The 18,683-nt window shown below is 45.3% G+C and overlaps 1 protein-coding gene across 8 annotated transcripts in view; it reads left to right on the top strand.

The window, feature by feature from the left end:
• The window catches only part of Nhsl2 (NHS like 2), a 246,807-nt gene that overhangs the window by 211,738 nt on the left and 16,386 nt on the right, over positions 1–18,683 (top strand). The gene's annotated exons all lie outside the window — the stretch shown is intronic.

Below are 18,683 nucleotides of genomic sequence, written 5' to 3' on the forward strand. Positions count from 1 at the left end.
CCAAAAGGACATATTTCAATCATAAGTAGTCACTTTCTACCAGCCCCTCTATTCATCCCTACCATAAGACAATCACCCATCTATTTTCTGTCTATTTTGGACACTTTAGATAAACAGAATCATACAATGTGGGACCTTTGGCGACTGACTTCTGGTACTTAGCATGACGTCTTCAGGGCTCCCACATGTTAATGCCATAGAGCAGCACTTGGTTCTTTTCATGGCTGAATAACGGTCCACTGTTTTACTTTTTCTATTGACATTTGATGAACATTTGGGTAGTGTATCCATTACTTTTCTATTGCTGTGATAAAACACTATAAACAAAGCAACTTAGAGAAGAGGGAGTTTATTTGGGCTTACAGTTCCAGAGGGTTAGGGTACATGATGGTGAATGGAGAAAGCAGGCACGCGTCTTTAAACTCTCAACCTCTGCCTCCTGTGACATATTTCCTCGAGCAAGGCCACACCTCATAAACCTCTCAGTGTCATCAATTGGGGACCAAGTATTCAAATACCTGAGACTCTGGTGGGGGGCACATCTCATTCACACCAACACAGGAGGTTAATTATCTTTGCCTATTCTACATAATGCTGCTTTAAACACTTTATAGGTTTTCATATCTTTTGCGTAGATGCCTGGCGTAGATGGCCAGGTTACATGGTGATTCTATGTGTAAATTCTCTGTTTAGTCATTTGAGGAATTGCCAAGCTGTTTTCCATAGTCACTGCACCATTTTTCTCACCAACATTGGTATCAGCTGTTTCCTGATGCTGGCCATCCTACTGGGTAAGAAGTGGTCCCATAGTAATTCAGTTTGCGTTCCCCTGTGGCTTTGAGCTTCTTGTCATGTGTGTTGGTCATTTGAAACAAAGCTTCACTTTGTAGCCCAGAGCAGCCTGGTACTCCCTGGATACACCCAGGCTGATGTCAGTTGGCAGCACCATGCCCAGCTGTTTTCTGAGTGGTTTGCCTGCCTCTATAGCTGTACCACATGGATCCAGTGTCAGAAGAGGCCAGAAGAGGGGATTGGATCCTCTGGAACTGGATGTGAGCTGCCATGTGGGTGCTAGGAATTGAACCTGGGTCCTCTGGAAGAGCAGCCAGTGCTTTTAATTGCTGAGCCATCTCTCCAGCACTTCCTTTTTATTGAGTTGTCAAAAGAAAAATACAATACTCTAGATTCGAATTCCGTATCAAATACATGATTGGCAAATATTTTCTTCATTGTTTGAGTTGCCCTTTGATTTCCTCCTTTTTATTTGCTATTGAGAAGTTCACATATGCATACAATGCATTTTGTTCAAATCCAACCCCCATTTCCCCTTCAGTTCCTCCCCTATCCCTGCCCACCATTTCCCCCTCCCATCTTAATGTGTTCCTTTTTTAAACCCACTGAGTCCACGTAGTGCTGCCAGTGTGGATGTGGGTGTAGGACTGGCCACTGGAGTGTGGGCAGCCTAGCAGGAACTGCATCTAAAGTAAACTGACTGTCCCTCGGGTAGCAGCCTGGATTACCCGTAGCCCCTCAGCTAAATGGAACCTCATGAGCCCCTCCTCCCCGTCCACGCTAGAGTTTTGACTGCCTTGATCCAGTGCCTTCTCTTTTGCATGCAGTCCCAGCTACTGCGAAGCCTTTCGTTTTCTCCACGGCGAACCTTGAACCTCAAAAGTTTGTAACCTCAATGAAGTCCGGTTCGTCTATTTTTTTTTCTTTTGTCGCACATGTTCCCATTTGGGATTGTATCAATTAAGACACAGCCTCAGCCGGCCGTGGTGGCGCACGCCTTTAATCCCAGCACTCGGGAGGCAGAGGCAGGCGGATCGCTGTGAGTTCAAGGCCAGCCTGGTCTACAAAGTGAGTCCAGGATGGCCAAGGCTACAGAGAAACCCTGTCTTGAAAAACTAAAAAAAAAAAAAAAAAAAAAAAGTCACAGCCTCATTCCTAAGTGAATTTCAAGAAGAGAATTTCTTTGGGCTGCAGTGCCTCCTTTGATAGGAGGCAGAGCGAGTGACAAGGGACCAAGCAAGAGAAGGGACAGCAGGAACAGAGAGAAGCACTTTGTCCACGGCTTTCTGACCCTTCTGAGAGCTCCCCACCTAGTGTCAGATTCCTGGCTGAGGGCGGAGCACTGGACCCAGGCACGCTGGCGAGCCAGCCTCGGTTTCTTGCAACACTTTTACAGACGTGTCACTTCCTGCTTTTCTTTCCTGCTTTGAACCTTGTTGGGCAACTCAGACATTTGAAAAGACACAGGCCAGGTCAGAAGGTAATTTGGGGGGCTCTCAAGTGGCTAGAGAGGAGCCTCTGTCGTGTTCACCCGGTATAGGCCCTCAGGAGAGCCCTTCCTCATCCAGGACCTCAGTTTCCACATCTGATGCTTCCTTCTGACCTCCCACAAGCCCCTGAGCCTTCGCTTCTTGGTTCTTACAAGGTAACTAAGCAATAAATATTTATCATGGTAGCAAGGGAGAAGCTACACAAACGCAGACTAATGTTTACAGTATGATCGCATCTTTGTTTGACAGAGGAAAATGTCCAGAAAGATACACCCAAGGGATCAGCAGTGCTGGCCTCTCATGTCACATTAGGATTTTCCTTGTTCAGTCCATTTGCTTTGATCTCTAACCGTGATAAACTTGTCTTTGAAATGAGAATAAAAAGAAAAGCATGACAGATAAAAGTTGACAAAATTTTAAAGAGAGAAGTTGTCTAGAAACTATTAGCGGGCAAAGGGAGTGGGAAGGTGACGGTGGGCTGTGTCGTCTGTCAGTAGTAGAGATCGCCTCACCCCACGCCGAGTCAGCTATACTGACAGTGGTGCAGGAGGGCTGGGGTGTGTGTGTGTGTGTGTGTGTGTGTGTGTGTGTGTGTGTGTGTGTGTGTGTTGGGGGGGCTCTTGAGAGTCTCATCTGTGGAAAGTGGGTGTGTCAAAGGGCTACTGTAAACTCAGTGCTGTCAGAACAAGCCTCCTCCCCAACACTCCCTCAATGCAGAGGGGGTGGGGGGTGGCTCTGGAGCTGAGCTGGATCCTCTGTGTCGCTCTAAGTTGGAGATGAGGTCACAGCTGGAGAAGGAGGTGTGACATTAGATAAAGCAACCCTCAAAGCGGCTGGCTAATAAAATGCCTTCTTTTGGCAACTCCAGCATCAGGAGGGTAATCATTTATTCCTGCAGAGATCTGGGTGGCTCATCAAAGCACCCGCCACTTAGCAGAGGTCACCTCCGTGAAGGTAGATATTAGGAGTTTGCTTGCTTGCTTGCTTGCTTGCTTGCTTTCCCCCTCTTTTTGCTCTTTCTTTCCCTTCCTTCCTTTCTTGCTTGTACATATGTGTGCCCAGAATTGAACCTAGGTCCTCACACATACATACTCAGCAAGCTTTCTTCTACTAAGCTGCAACCACACTGAAGGGATTTCAAAAAAAGAGGAAAAAAAAAACCATTGTTTAACTGCAGTGAGTCCTGACTGCATCTCCACTCTAGGCACTGGCCTCTGTGCAGACTCACTGTCCTTGGGCAATGAACAGTCTTTGCAGGTCTGTGTGGGCGGGTCCTTAGTTTAGGTGCTTCCCAGGATCAAGGCACTGCTTTGGGCCCTATAACCCTTTAACATCTCTGGAAGTTTATTAATGAGGAAGCCTAAGGTCAAGGAGTTCACACACCTAGGTTAGGTAGAGGCCTTCTCAAAACTAGATATGTCCAACTCCAAGGTGCCATTCTCTGTTTCGGTCTCTCTGTCTCTGCCTCTCTGTCTCTGTCTCCTCTCTCTTCTCTCTTCTCTCTCTCTCTTAGAACATAACTGCCCAAACTTCCTAACTATTTGTTTCTTGGTCAAATGGACAAATCTTCCCCCTTGTTAACACTGAGCCTGTTGGTTGCCCATGTTCACAATCAATGTTTGCTGCTCTGGGTTCAGTCAGTAGAAACCTGAGCTGATCTTAGTGAAGCCCTTACTTTCCTATAAGTCTGTTCCTTTTGTAATGACAGCTTTTTTTTTTTTTTTAACACCATGAACAAGCCTGAATTTTCTCAAGTTTGGGGGACAGAGGAGGTTGTAGGCAGTCCAGCTGAGTTAATCTTGAGTTAATCTTATTAGCCTGTGAGATCAATTGGCTGCAGGCACCAGGCAAGTGACAGCACGGGCATTAATTCAGCAGCAGTTGGAGCAGCCTCACAGCCAGGGACTGATTTATCAATCCCTTTAATGGACGGGATCACATTTAGCTAATTGTGTCGGAGGCTGCCACGAATAAGATGGCTTCCTTGTGATATGGGTCTCCTGCAAGGATGAGGGAATGAGAGAAGAGGGTGGGTGGCAAGTCAGGCCACCTTCCTGGCCACTCCTGTTTGGGTTCCAGGTGTCCCTGAGCTATGTGTTATTGTCAAAGGCAGCATAGGGTAAGGCAGTGCTTATCAAAGCATAGTCCTTGCACCAAGACCATCAGCGTCCCTCAGGAACCTGTTAGGCATGCAGATTTCTGGGTTCCATTCCTCAACTGGAATATCTGAAAGTGGTGCTAAATATTCTGTGGTTTTACTTACCCCAAAGAGTTCTGAACACCAACTCTGGTACCAAGAATCCTGGGTTATATCTGTTTGATCTTGAACAGGCTCTGTGACCTCTCAGTGTCTCAGTTTCTTCATCGGTAACATGAGGGAAATAATAGCATCTGCGGGGCTGGAGAGATGGCTCAGAGGTTAAGAGCACTGGCTGCTCTTCCTAAGGTCCCAAGTTCAATTCCCAGCAACCACATGGTGGCTCACAACCATCTATAATGTGATCTGGTGCCCTCTTCTGGCCTGCAGGTTTACACGCAGGCAGAGCATTGCATACATAATAAATAAATCTTAAAAAATAATAGCATTTGCCTCACAGGATATATATATATTCCTTCAGCATGGCAGTGGTTTTTAAATGGATCAAAAGTCCCTTGATTTGCTAAATAAAATTCTATCATTACTGTGGTGGTATATGTGTATGAGTGTGTGTGTGTGTGTGTGTGTGTGTGTGTGTGTGTGTGTGTGTGTAAATGGCTAAGGTGAACTTATGAATGATTTCTTTCCTACGGTTGCAAACTTTTGAAATATGGTTAGAGATAATATATCTTTAGAATCTAGTGAGTACACGCTGATGAAGCAGAGAAGCATAATAGTTGATGAATAAGCAATGGGCAGAATGGAAGTCAAGATGGCTACTGAAGACTAGGGTGGCACGACCGCTATACATGGATCTCTTCCCCATCTAAGCACAGGAGGCTGATGACGTTGCTGTAGAAGCAAACTGAAGGTTCCGTAAGTTTAGATGGGGGAAGATATGAACAAATGTTGATTGCACCAGAGGAAGCTTCACCACAGTATTTAAAATGGCTGGGCCAGGGAGGTCAGCGGGGGGGTGGGGGGGAATGGCTTTGAGACTAAAAGGTGGACATAGCAGAGAGGGAGAGCGTCCGTTAAAGATGCAGGCAGGTCTTAGAAGCTGTGCAAGTTCACTGATTGCTGCGGCAATGTCGGAAACACCCGATGATAGCCCAAGTAGATTTTAATTTTCAGAGGTATCCAGCTAGTCAGTGGACTCCTCTCACTGCCATCTCCATTCCCCTAAGTTCCAGCATCCTGATTGGACTGCGAAATCTGATATGGGGCAGAGAGAGCTGATTGTAGGGCCAAGATCCAGCTCAGGTGATTGTAGGAAGAATGTATGGGTGGGGGTGGGGGCGGGGCGGGGCCGAGCTTGAAGCTACAACCACATATGCTACTTCCAGCTCTACCTGTCCCTTTTAAATTATGGTCCCCAGAATATAGACACTAGTAAGAGTTTAGTATGGTGCTGCCTCTAAAGAATATTTCTTTGCATCCCAATAAGTGCTTTAATCCTTGATGGGGCCAATGCCTATTAATATATGGTCACTCCCTGGGCTTTACTGAGATGCACCGGGATTGTTGCAGTTTGTCATATTTTCCCATCTTGTCTTGATGTTTCAGCACATTTCTGCTTTGTAAGGCTTGTTCGGTTGTGGGTTTTGCTTGTTTGTTTTGTTTCAGAATAGGTTTATTGCGACAAAGCGTGAACTCACCATAAAATCCACCTGCTTCCAGTTGTGCAATGCAGTGGGCTTATACTGCACTAAAGGAACTTCAGGGAGTATGCAGCCATCACCCTTATCAATTTTAGAGCATCACCCTAATATGCCTATTATCAGCCACTCACCATTTCCTCCCAAGCCTCTCTCCGGCCTTAGGCAAGCATTGATATACTTTCTGACTGTATGAATTTACCTGTTCTGGATGCCATGAAATGGGATCATTCACTATGCGACCTTTGGCAGCCAGCTTCTTTCACACAGCTGGATATTTTCAAGCTCTGTCCATACTGGAGAATGTATCAGTACTTCTGCTTCTTTGTATAATTCGCTGGTTTATGTACTTGCCAGTTGATGAACATTTGGATTGGTCCGCTTTGAGGCTAGGGTAAATAGTTCAGCTGTAAACACTCATGTTTACATTTTATATGGGCATACATTTTCATTTCTGTTGGGTATATTCCTAGTAGCAAAATCGTGTTTGACATCTTTGGAGATTGCAAGGCTGTTTTCCAAAGTGGATTCATCAGCAGTGTATGAAGGGACTACTTTCTCTACATTTAAACAGCAGTATTATTATTATTATTATTATTATTATTATTATTATTATTATTATTATTACTATCTTAGTGGATGTGAAGTAGTTTTTTTTATTTCTGTTTCCCTGATGATTAATTGTGTATTGAACATCTTTTTGTGTATTTGTTGGCTATTTATATATCTTCATTGGAGAGATATGTTCTAAGCTCCCCTGCCAATATTTGATCCAGACTATTTACCTCATTGATTTATGAGATGCTTAAACATTAGGTGCAAGTCTCTTATCATATACATAACTTGCAAATATGCTCTCTGATTCTCTAGGATGTCTTTTCACTTTCCATCTGGAATTATTTGTGACAAAATGTTTTCCATTTCATTGAAGTCCAGTTTGTATGTATTTTTCTACTATTGTCATATCTAAGAACCCATCTAATCCAGGGTCTCAAAGACTTATACCTATGTTTCCCAAGTTGTATAGTTTCAGCTGCTATGTATAGGTCTTTGGTATAGTTGGCTTTACTTTTGTGTGCACATAAGAATGGATTTCAGTTCCTTTTTTTTTTTTTTTTTCATTTACCTAACCAGTTGCCCCAATACCAGTTTTTGAAAAGACTGTTTCCCTTGAGTGGAATTGGCACCTTTGTCAAATGTCAGCTAGTTGTAGATGAGCAAGGCTTGTGTCTGGACTCTCAATCCTGTTATATTGCTTTATATATTTAACTGCGTTTGATAATTAACAACTTAATTATCAAAAGCTTATATAAAGTTTTGAAATCAGTAAGTGAGTCCTCCAACTTTTTTTTTTTTTTTGAAGATTGTTTTAGCAGTTTTGGAATATCTTAATTCTCATATAGACTTTAGGGTCCCTGTGTGAATTTCTACAAAGAAACTGAAAGTGTTAATAAGAATTGTGTTGCATCTCTATACCAATATAGGTAGTATTTTAGTAATATTAAGTATTCTGATCCATAAACATGGAATGTCTTTCTTCTTGCTCTCATAGTAAACTTTTTCATCCTGTAGCTTCCAGTATACAAACTTTGCACTGCTTTTGTTATATGTGTTCCTGTGTGCTTAATTCTTTTTGGAGAGGAGGTGTTGGTACTTCAGATTGAACCTAGGGTCTTAGAAATACTGATAAAGTGAACCACTGAACACTATTCTTGGTCCTCTTTTTATTAAAATTCTTTGGAATTTTGTGTTTTAAGACAAGGTCTCACTGTGTAGCCCTGGCTGGCCTGCAGCTTGCTCTGTAGATCAGGCTGGCCTTGAACTCATAGAGATCTAAGCTTCCCCTATTTCCCAGCGCTAAGATTAAAGACATGTGCCAGTATGCCCTACTATAAACATATTTTTAAGAAGAATAAAGAACCTGGAACAGGTGGTTCCAGATTCTCTGTCTCAACAACACCCACAAAGTGTGCGTGCGTGTGTGTGTGTGTGTGTGTGTGTGTTTACTTTGTGTGAGAGAGACAGAGACAGAGAGTAGGTAGGTAGGTAGGTAGGTAGGTACATACATATTGTGGTACACATGTGGAGTTCAGAGGACAGCTTTTGGGAGTCCCTTCTCTCCTTTCACTTTGTTGAAGTAGTATTTCTCTTGTTTCTGTTGCTGAGCAGTGAATTCCAGGATAGCTGGCCCACAGATTTCCAGGTGATTCTCCAGGCTCTGCCTCCTGTGTCTCTATAGGAGGAATACTGACAGTATAGATGCTCACCACCACATCTGCTTTTCTTGTTTGTTTGTTCTTTAAGACAGGATTTCTCCTTGTGGCCCTGGCTTTCCTGGGACCCACTGTATAGACCAGGCTGGCCTTGAACTTACAGAGATCAACCTGAATGCCTTCTGAGTACTGGAATTAAAGTCATTGAACCACCATGGCCCGGCCACATCTGCTTTTTACTTATATTTCACACATGGAAGCCAGGTCATTGGGTAGTGATTTTACCCATTAAGTCATCTCTATCCCACATTGCCTTATTTTTTTTATGATGTTATTGCAAATAAAATTGGGTGTTTTTAATTAGTGTTCAACACTGGATAACAAATGAACTGTATATGCCAGGCTGGAGCTCTTCCATTAAGCTACATCCCTAACTCTTTTTCTTAGAATTTTTGTTTGAAAATGTGGTCTCACAAAGTTGCCTAGGCTAGCCATGAACTTGATAGCTTTCTGCTGATGCCTTTTGAATAGCTGGGATTATAGGCTTGCAATATTTATCATTCCTGGTTTCATTTCAGATTTTTGTTGCAAGTATTTAATAATACATTTTTATGATTCATATGAAACACACTATTTCTAATAGATTTCTAAGAATCTTTCATGCATGAGATCATGTCTTTGAAATTTAATTTACTTCTTCCCTTCCAATCTGTACATATTTTATTTATTTTTTATTTAATCATTCTGGTTACAACCTCTATGTATTAGTTACTTTTCTGATGCTGTGATAAAATAGTATGATCAAAAGGAACTTAAGGAAAAAAGGATTTATTGTAGCTTATGGTTTGAGAGGGATAGAATCCATCTTCATAGGGAAGGCATGGAAGCAGAAGCAGGAAGCAGAGAGATCACATTTCATCTGTAGAAGGGAAGCAGACAGCTGGAATAAGAAGTGGGATTAGGTCATAAAACCCTCAAAGCCTAAACCCAGTGATGAGTGATGCCTTTCCTCCAGGGAGGCTCCATCTCCAAAAGGTTCCATAACTTCCCCCAAACAGCATCACCAACTGGGGACCAAATGTTCATATATATGAGCCCGTGAGGAGATTTCTCATTCAAATCACCACACTCCAGTATAATGTTGAATGGCAGTAGTAAAGAGTAGACACCCTGCTCTTGTTTCTGATCTTAGAGGGAATGTATTCAGTGTCTCAACACATTAAGTGTGATGTTATTGTTTCTTTTACATGCCTTTTATCGATTCTTAGTTTGTTTGCATGCTTTTGACATGAACGGAGATTGAATTAATACAATGCATTACATTGATTTTCAGATGTTAAGACAATCTTGCATTTCTATAATAAAGTCTAGCCGGTAGTAGTATATGATTATTTATACATATTACTTGATTTGGTATGCTAACGTTTTGTTGAGAATTTTTACATTTATATTGATAGGAGATAATGGTCTGCACTTGTGTCATTTTTTTTTTTACCTGTAATAGTGTCGGAGTAGCACTGGCCTAATGGAAAACTGTTACATTGTCATTGATCTTTTGAACGAATGAATGTATAAAGAATTGGTGTTAGGTTTTCTTTAAGTACTTGGTAACTTAAGCAGAAAATCCATGTTTCTGACCTTTTCCTTTTTTTAAAAAAAATATCATATCATATGTATGTATTGTATTATATTTGTTCATTCATTTTTTTAAATATTTTTTCTTTTTTAAAAGATTTATTCATTCGTATTTTATGTGTATGGATGTTTTGCCTGCATCTAAGTCTGTGAACCACATACATGCAATGTTTGTGAAAAGCAGTAGAGAGAGTCAGATTTCCGGGACCTAAGCTGCCCTATGAGTGCTGGGAACTGAACCTGGGTCCTCTACAAGACCAGCAAGTGCTCTTAACTGATAAGCCATCTTCCCAGGCCCCTGGGCTTCCCTTTGTAGATAATTTAGTCTCCTTAATTATTATAAGATTATTTGAACTTTCTATTAGTTCTTTAGTCACTTTAAAAATTTTTTTTCAGGTGTGTGTGTGTGTGTGTGTGTGTGTGTGTGTGTGTGTGTGTGTGTGTGTGAGCGCGCGCACGCGCGCGCAGGCATGAGCATGCCACAGAGCATGTGTATCTTATTGTTCTATTGCTAAAAAGAGACACCATGACCAAAACAGCTCTTATAAAAGAAAGCATTTGATCAGAGACTTTACCTTTTTAGAGGCGTAGTCTATTATTATCATGGCAGGGAGCAGCATGCATGGCTCTGGAGCGGTAGCTGAGAGCTTTACAAGCTGATCCAGAAGCAACCAGAGGGGTGGGGAGAGGGAGGGAGGGAGCGAGGGAGGGAAGGAAAGAGGGAGCAACAGACAGACAGACAGGCAGACTAGACCTGGACCTGACATTGGCCTTTGAAACCTCAAAGGCCATCTCCAGTGACATGCTTCCTCCTATAGGATCACACCTCCAAAATCTCTCAAACAGTTCCACTTCCTGGTGACTGAGCTTGTGGGGGCCATTCTTATTGGAGCCACCACCATGTGTGGAGGTCAGGGAGCACCTTTCTAGAGTCTAGTCTCTTCTCCTTTTACCATGGAGATAGAGCTCGGGCCATCAGGTTTGCACAGCGAACACTTGTATCTGCCGGGCCATCTCGCTGGCCTCATCTTGAGTCACTTTTGAGAGTTTGTGACTTTCCAGGAATTTAGTCATTTCATCTAGGCTGTCTTTTGGGTACACAATTGTTCACGGCATCTTCCCTTCTACTTCTCTTGTTTCTATAAGGTCAATTATAGTGTTTCCATGTTTACTTCTGAGGTTTAGTCATTGAGAGCCTTCTGTGTCTTATTCTTGGTTAGTCTAGCTGAAGTTCTTTTGAAATCCCATTTGGGTACCTTCCGCCGGCGTTTGGGCATCTAAGAATGCCATATGCATGCCCTTTTACAGGCAAGAAAGTAAGTCTTCTCCTTCCTGCATGTGTAGCTTTCAGCCTGAGGCCCAAAGCATTCTTTTCTGTTCCCTGTGCTGACTGAGGCAGACTTATTCTAAAGCAGTGTCTTTAGTACCCAGTGACTGTGGTGCAGAGGGCCATCACAGCCCTACCTCTCACTGTGGGAATTAAGCTGCGGCTTTTTAGTACATGGCCCTCAGCCAAAGCTGCTCATTTCTGAGTAAGTATGAGCGCCTGGAACAGCGCCGAAGGCATCAGGTTCTGACCAGCAGGGCCCCTCAAGCAAACCATTGTGGCTAGCCTTGGGGCTTGATCTTACAGAGCACTGTCTATGTTGTGTCCTGAATGGGAGCAGAGGCAAGGAAGGCCTCCTACCATTGTGACCATATGTCTCTATGGTCATAGTGCCCAGTGCTGTGCTGTCCTGGTTGGCAGGGACTCAGGTGACAAGTGAGACACTCAGAAAGGCAGGCAGAGGCATTTGAGATATGAGACTAAGGTGGATTCTGCCTGATGATCTAGGGTGACTAACCCAGTTGGGAGGTTCTCCCCTTTTCTCTGCATGCCCCAAGCCTGCCCCAGGTCCTGTGATAAAGCATTCATTAGCTCAGAAAATATGTTAGAGTCAATAACATGTCTACTTTGCGATTGTTTCCAGACTCCTAAGGAGACATCTGTTTCTCCTGCAAGTAGGTCTCAATTTTAAAACAGCAAAACCCCACCGACATCTCCTTGGTGAGAAAATGAAGGAGAGAGTCAACTCTCTGGGCTGGGTGTGCAATGAACAAGAAACCCAAACCAACTGGGACAGCATCAGCCCCACCCCAGGCTGCTGACTCAGGACCAAGAGGAAGAGGGAGCTGCCAGACTTCATGATTTCTGTAAACAGTTCTTGAAAGAGAAACCACACACTTGTCCCTCTGCCAGCCCACAGCTTGTCCTCACAGCTGACAGGGCAGCCATTGTCTTTTCTCTGATGCCCTCTGGCAAGGCTCCTTAATTGGATGGAACTCCCTGGATCACCAACAGGTCTACGGCTAGAACTTAGAAGATCTAAGAACTGGGGTAGAAAAATGATTTGATCTTTTCCCCCACTAACCATGAACAGAATTTTAACATTTCCTCGAAGTATGAGTGGAGGCCACAAATCACAATGATATTAGCTGTATCGGGACTTTCTCACCAAGAAAAATCACAGCTAGTTTTGTATAGTGTTACAGTTGTTAAATTTCAGAAACCACCAGACTCTAATCTCTAGATTTGCCATTAGGCCTTGTGATTTAATTTGTTATTAGGGATAGAACCGGACCACAAAATGATTTTTTAAAAATTATGACAGTTTCATATGCTTGATCTCCTTTGTCATGCTATATATTTTATGCATGTAAGGCAAGGAATACTGTATCTCCAAAAAATGTTATTATAAGAAAGAATCTGGGTTTCCCAAACTGACGGAGGAGTTCACACGTGATTTGCCAAAGATTAAGACTCTGCCTGAGATCTTAGACTAGTTCTGCTTCTTGAGCCTAGTTTTGTTGTTTTGTTTTGGTGTTGGTGTACTTTTGTTTGTTTGCTGAGATCTTTTTCGGGGGGGAGTTGGGGGGTGAGGTGTCTCAGTATGTAGCCAAGGCCGGCCTTAAACTGGAAAGCCTCAGTTTATCAGGTGCTTGACTTAAAGGCATGATGAGCTACCATGCCTGGGTCCTGGTTGTGTGTCATTGTTTTGTTCTTCTTGAGACAGGGTCTTACTAGGTAGCCAAATCTGGCCTGGAACTTGCCATCCATCTGCCGCAGTGCTGGGGTTACAGGTGTGGGTGTGGGTGTGTGCCTAGCTCTCTTGGGCCTCATTTCGAGCCACAAAACTTTGCCTGTCTGCATGCTGGTGCTATGACATTGGTCGGCTTCACTTCCGTGCTATGTGTCTTAATCCACTAAAGCTGGACTGCTAGCGCTACTCATAGGAGTGTTGCGGTGATTACTAAACGTAGAGCATCTGGGCTTGACTCACGGTCAGTCCGGCTAACTAGGTCTGGGCTATTATCACCTATCAAAGACGATAGAACATACCAATGAGCGCATTAATGCGTTCTCTTCTGGCCTCCAGTTTTAGAAAAAGGGAAGCAAGACACAGAGAAGCACAGTGATCAACTCAAGAATGGCAGAAGCTGAGGTCCAGGGCGAGTATATAAACCTAAAGCCCAGTGGAGGTCACTCTTCACAACAGAGCGAGAGGACGTCACTGCCCTCAGAGAGAAAATGGACATTGCCAAGGATCTCAGCTAAGAAGGAGGGAGCAGGAAGAGCTGGAGAGATGGCTCAGAGGTTAAGAGCACTGGCTGCTCTCCCAGAGGTCTTGAGTTCAATTCCCAGCCACCACATGGTGGTTCACAACCACCTATAATGAGATCTGGTGCCCTCTTCTGGCCTGCAGGTGTAATGCAGGCAGAGCACATTAAACCACATTTTTGAGCCAGGCATGGTGGTACACGCCTTTAATCCCAGCACTCTAGAGCAGAGGCAGGCAAATCTATGTGAATTCAAGGTCTAAACAAACAAATCTTTGAGCTAGATGTGGTGGCTTACGACTGCAATCCTAACACTCAGGAGACAAGGACCGGTAGATCTCTGTGAGTTTGAGGCCAGCCTGATCTACAGAGTGAGCTCCAGAACAGCCAAGGCTACACAGAGAAACCCTGTCTGTGGGGAGAGGGGGAGCAACTAGCTCCCTGGCCATCTGAATAAGCTAGGCTTTGCCTCCTGTCCTCAATACACCAATTAAAGAGAGAAGTAATAATGAAAACCAGATAAAAGTGGTTTTCAGTGTGGCCACATTGAGATGAGGAACAGATAAAGAGGTCCAGTGACTCCCAAGTTGGTATTTGGGGTTACAGATGTGGAGGTGAATCACTGACTCACTACAGTCTGGGCTCTGATCTGTCCTGCAAGTTGGTTTGATAAGTTGTCAGGCCTCTTCCTGGGAGGCAAGTTTCTCCTCTGGGTGACTTCAGCCTTTCCCTACTGCCGGCATGGGATTCCTGGGAAATTTTTAATTCTTTGGGCTCCATTGTTTCAGAAGTCTGATAGCACAAAGGAGGAGCCTGAATCTGTCATTAGAATATCCCCTCTCCTGCTTAGATGGTTACAATTCCTATTGTCTCCCCTCTAGCTTTTTGTGAGGACCGCCCCAGATTCGCATGCACACCACCAGCCAGGTCTAAAGGGCCAGACCTCCTTCGAAAGGCGCTACTAATGCAGCATAGTCTGCGGGGAAAGTCCACGTTCTCACAGTGCACAGGCACTGTAGCGATGTGCTCATGTTACAACCCAGAACACCCTTGTTCCTCTTAAGTGGAGTTCCAGCTACATGGTTCTATGGGGCCAGGAGTACAGGGTGAGGGGGAGCTCAAAAAGGCAGGGCTGCTTGGGAGTGGAGGTGGTTTCATATAGGAAGTCATCTTGGAGCTAAGCAGATTGCCGCTGGAATGGAGCCAGGAATGTTTGTGAATCCCACTCCTTTTCCCCTCCCCTTCCTTCCCTCCCTCTTCAGAAGGTTCTCACTATAGCACGCGTGTGCATGCACACACCCGGTAACCTCACCTCAGATGCAGAGAAAATGGGTTGATTAGTAGGAGCAGATATTAGAGGCTGCTTAGACCAGCGAGGAACCACAGCAGTAGTCTAGGGGAGAGATGATGAAAGGCTGGACTGAAGGATCGAGAGGCTGGACTGGCTAGACTGCGGCTTATTCCATACCCCAACCAGGTTTTCTTTATGTGCGGTAGGTAGAAAGAAAGACAGGAATTGCAGGGGAACTGACCCTCCTTGTTTCTGCCACATGTGGGCCCTGTAAAATAAAACCTGCCTCACCCCCCTCCCCAACACCCCAGCCGTGGCCAGCTCTTCACACTCCCACTTTAACCTTTCTCATATTACCATCCTGGGCCCCCATGTCCCAGTCCCACCCTACTCACCTTCGGAGTGCTGCTGAGGTAAGGGGCCCCTACTCTACATGTGTAAGAGACTGGCAGGAAGGGAACGGGGGTGCAGGGAACAGGTCAGAGCCTGCTCACTGTCAAAGGAAATAGCCACCCTTTTAAGCCTTTAAGAAGCTGTTTTCTTCCAAGTAGATCCCCTGTTACCAAGGCAACTTGAGAAGTCTGAGCTTTTGTGTTTCTGCCCAGGGTCCCTGGGGAGAGATGGCCTGCTGTGCTTTCCCTAGTCTGGGCAAGATGGAGGACCTGCTAACTGGAGGGCCTTCTAGAGTAGTCTCAACCTCACTCCTTAGGTGGTTGTCCCCAGGAGTCCACATTATCCCTTCCTGAGCCCCAGAAGCCAATTTTGGTCACAGAGGGCCAAGGCTTCACAACGATAGGCCCAACTTCTCTAAGACAAATGTTTGCACACGCACCCTATGGGACTTTCCCTCTTAGAATCTGAGGCAGGGGTCAGGGAGGGGTCAGCTCACACCAGACCGTGGTATATGCGGGGAATCATTATGGCATCTATTTCTCCAGTTTGTACTATTTATTAGAACTGTACCTCTGGCCTGGTGCCCTCTTTGGGAGCTGTATGGAAAGGGTTGGAACTGGCCAGTGAGTGTCATTGGAGCTACTTAGTCCCCCACAGCTAGACTGGCCATTCAAATTGCCTAGGAAGTTTTTCAGACATAGGAATCCCAGAGACTGATTCTATGGGCAGTGTAGGTAAAGACTGGGAGCACAGATTCTGGATGTCACCCTGTTGGGGTCACCTTGAGCCAGCTGTGTGAACTTTCAGATCCCAGTTTCCTCACTTAAAGATCATTTAAAGGAAGATGGTTTGGGGTGATCTTTTTCATCCTTCTACTCCTTCCTCCTTCCTTTCTTCTATTCTGGCATTTTCTTATTCTTGGCATGCAAAAAGGCTGCCATGAGGTTCAAGGTTCCTTTAGGTTGGGTGCCCAGGATTCCAAGTGGAGCCTGTCTATCTTTGGGTGACAGCAGCAACCCAGAAAAGCAGTGACATCTTTCTATAGCCTGCCAGCTTCTTCAAGCTATATCTCTCACACTCAGGCTTTTGTGAGGCATGGGGAGGGGTGTTTTCTTTTCCTAAAGCCTGGTTGCATTTTCATTCTTGAGGTTGGCATCCTCTAGTCCCCTAAGCATCTTGACACCTACAGGGATCCTCAGCAGCTACTCCTGGGTCTCCACCCAGAGGCTTATTTATACACCTGCTTTTTTCCAGTTATGGACCAGCCTGCTGCTGCTGTTCTGCTGTATCCCATGCCATGAGCTGGCTCTGTGAATTAATGTCTAAACAAGCAAACAAGGTGTGTCCAGAGAGAGGATGGGGTTGAGGGCAGGCCTGGAAGCCCACAGGACAGGTACACAGTTGACCCTTTTTCCTCCTGTCCTTCACCTGCTCTCATTAGTCTTTATACAAACTGACCCCAAATTGCCCCTGCCTGCAACATCATGAGAAATCTCTAGGCTAATGGGTATCCTGTTGGACTCCCTAAGGCCCAAGAAGGAGTCCCAGTACTCACTGGGACAGCTCACAGCCTGTATAGCCCCGTCCTTACCCAGGATGGACATCAGCCACGGGTTCAGCACTGCCTCTGGGTCAGCCTTGCTGGCTTTCTCTACAGAACAGACCACCACCTGGATGCTACCCTCAGAGCCCCCAGATACAGTCCACTTGACGCAGAGGCCTCCATCAGAACTACGATTCCTGAGATTTGGCTTCCTCTGTTCTGAAAAGAGACAGCATTGCCTGCCTGCCTGCCTGCCTGCCTGCCTGGATTGCAGCAGTGTTGGGTGAAATGGTTCTTTCTCCTCCCTTTCTTCCTCTCAAGGGGTCAAGGGCAAACATGTTTCTGTAACTAGGACTGTCTCTCCCCTGGAATCCTGTGAGGAGGCAGAACAGGGCAGAATCAGGAGACAGGCTTGCCTTGTTAGACAGTAGGCCCAGAGGAGTCTCGGGGCAGAGAAGAGCTGCCCCAGGAGCTGCCTACCAACAACTACAGGGCCTTAAAGAAGCTGCTCACGGTCACCCTGTAGGGCAGTGGCTTCTAAGCCTGTAGCCTTACCTTGAAGAGGGTGAGACCAATAAATAACCTGCTGCCCAGGGTGCTTATCAGGATGTAGGATAATGGCAGAGCCTCAATGCCTAGCCCAGCACTCACAAGTAGCAGGGATTCAATAGCGAAAAACGTGTTTTAACTCATGCCTGAGAAAGCTAAGCAAGTCCCAGAATGGGGTGCAGTTTTTCCGGACTCTGCAGTCTGCTAGAAAGAAGCAGGGAAGTCTTGCTGGCCCCCCTTGGCCTGCTCTGGGAATTTGGTTCCAGCTAGTTCACTGGAGTCCCATAGCACCATCTAGTGTCCCAAAGTAGAAGGGCCCTCCCTCTCCACCCTGCCTGTCTTTACTCCTTCCTTCCAAGAACTGCATATCATTGCTGGACCTTTTTCCCCCCTAAAGGATTTCAAGGCTTCAGGCTAGCACAGATCAGTTAAAGTGCCTGGGAAAGGAGGTAGCACAGATGCCCATCTATGTTTGTTCAGTAACACAGACGGACACAATCTTTACACACCCTTAAGTTTTTTTATTGAGGAGAGAAAGCTTTGGCATACAGAACAATTTCTCTTCACAACACAATAATACAACAGTAACAGTAATAACAATAACACATTTGCTTCTCTGGAGCCTCTGGATATCCTTGGGCTACCCTCATACCCTGCATGCACCCACCCCACCCCACCCCACCCCCACCCCCACCCCTACCCCTTTCAACCCCGAGGAGGCACTCAAAGCTTCGGGACAGTTTCTGTAGCTGTCACATCACAACAAATATTGAAGATCTGGGAAAGAAGGGGAAAGGTCAACAGAAGTTCAAGGCCCCTCTGACCCCGGAGGCCCACAAACCAGTTTAGTCCCCATGTGCTCTCTCCCTGGCTGAAGCATCAAGTGTTCAGGGTAAGAAGCACCATGGGGCCAGGCAAAGCCTGTGCCAAGGCGGTCTGTGGAATTTGCAGTACAAGCCGCCTGCTCTTTGTACTTCTCCACAAGCACACGGGCAGCATGACCAGCATGGTGACATCAGCAGACAGGGTCCATAGCTTCGAAGAATAATGTTTTCCCCCCTTGGGAACGCTCGCCTGAGGAAATAAGCTGGAAAAAAAAAACAGACACAAACCAGAGTCTTCACATGGTTCTTTACTCTTGCCCTGGTGGGATCGGGGAAATCAAACAGCTGAAATGTCTAACACCTCGGGACGGTGAGATGGCTCTGCGCCACACAGATGACAGCCACTTCAGTCCCGCTGCTGGCCCTCCAGCAGGATGGCCTCAGCTTTGAGAAAACGCAATGAGAACCCACTAGAAAGAAAGAAACCAATGCTGCTTCTGTGTGGCGAGATTCTGGATGTTTGTGAGGGGGCCTATTTTGTCCTTGTGGTGTTCTCTGCTT

The sequence above is a fragment of the Acomys russatus genome, chromosome X (assembly GCF_903995435.1).
Source record: "Acomys russatus chromosome X, mAcoRus1.1, whole genome shotgun sequence".
NCBI lineage: Eukaryota > Metazoa > Chordata > Mammalia > Rodentia > Muridae > Acomys > Acomys russatus.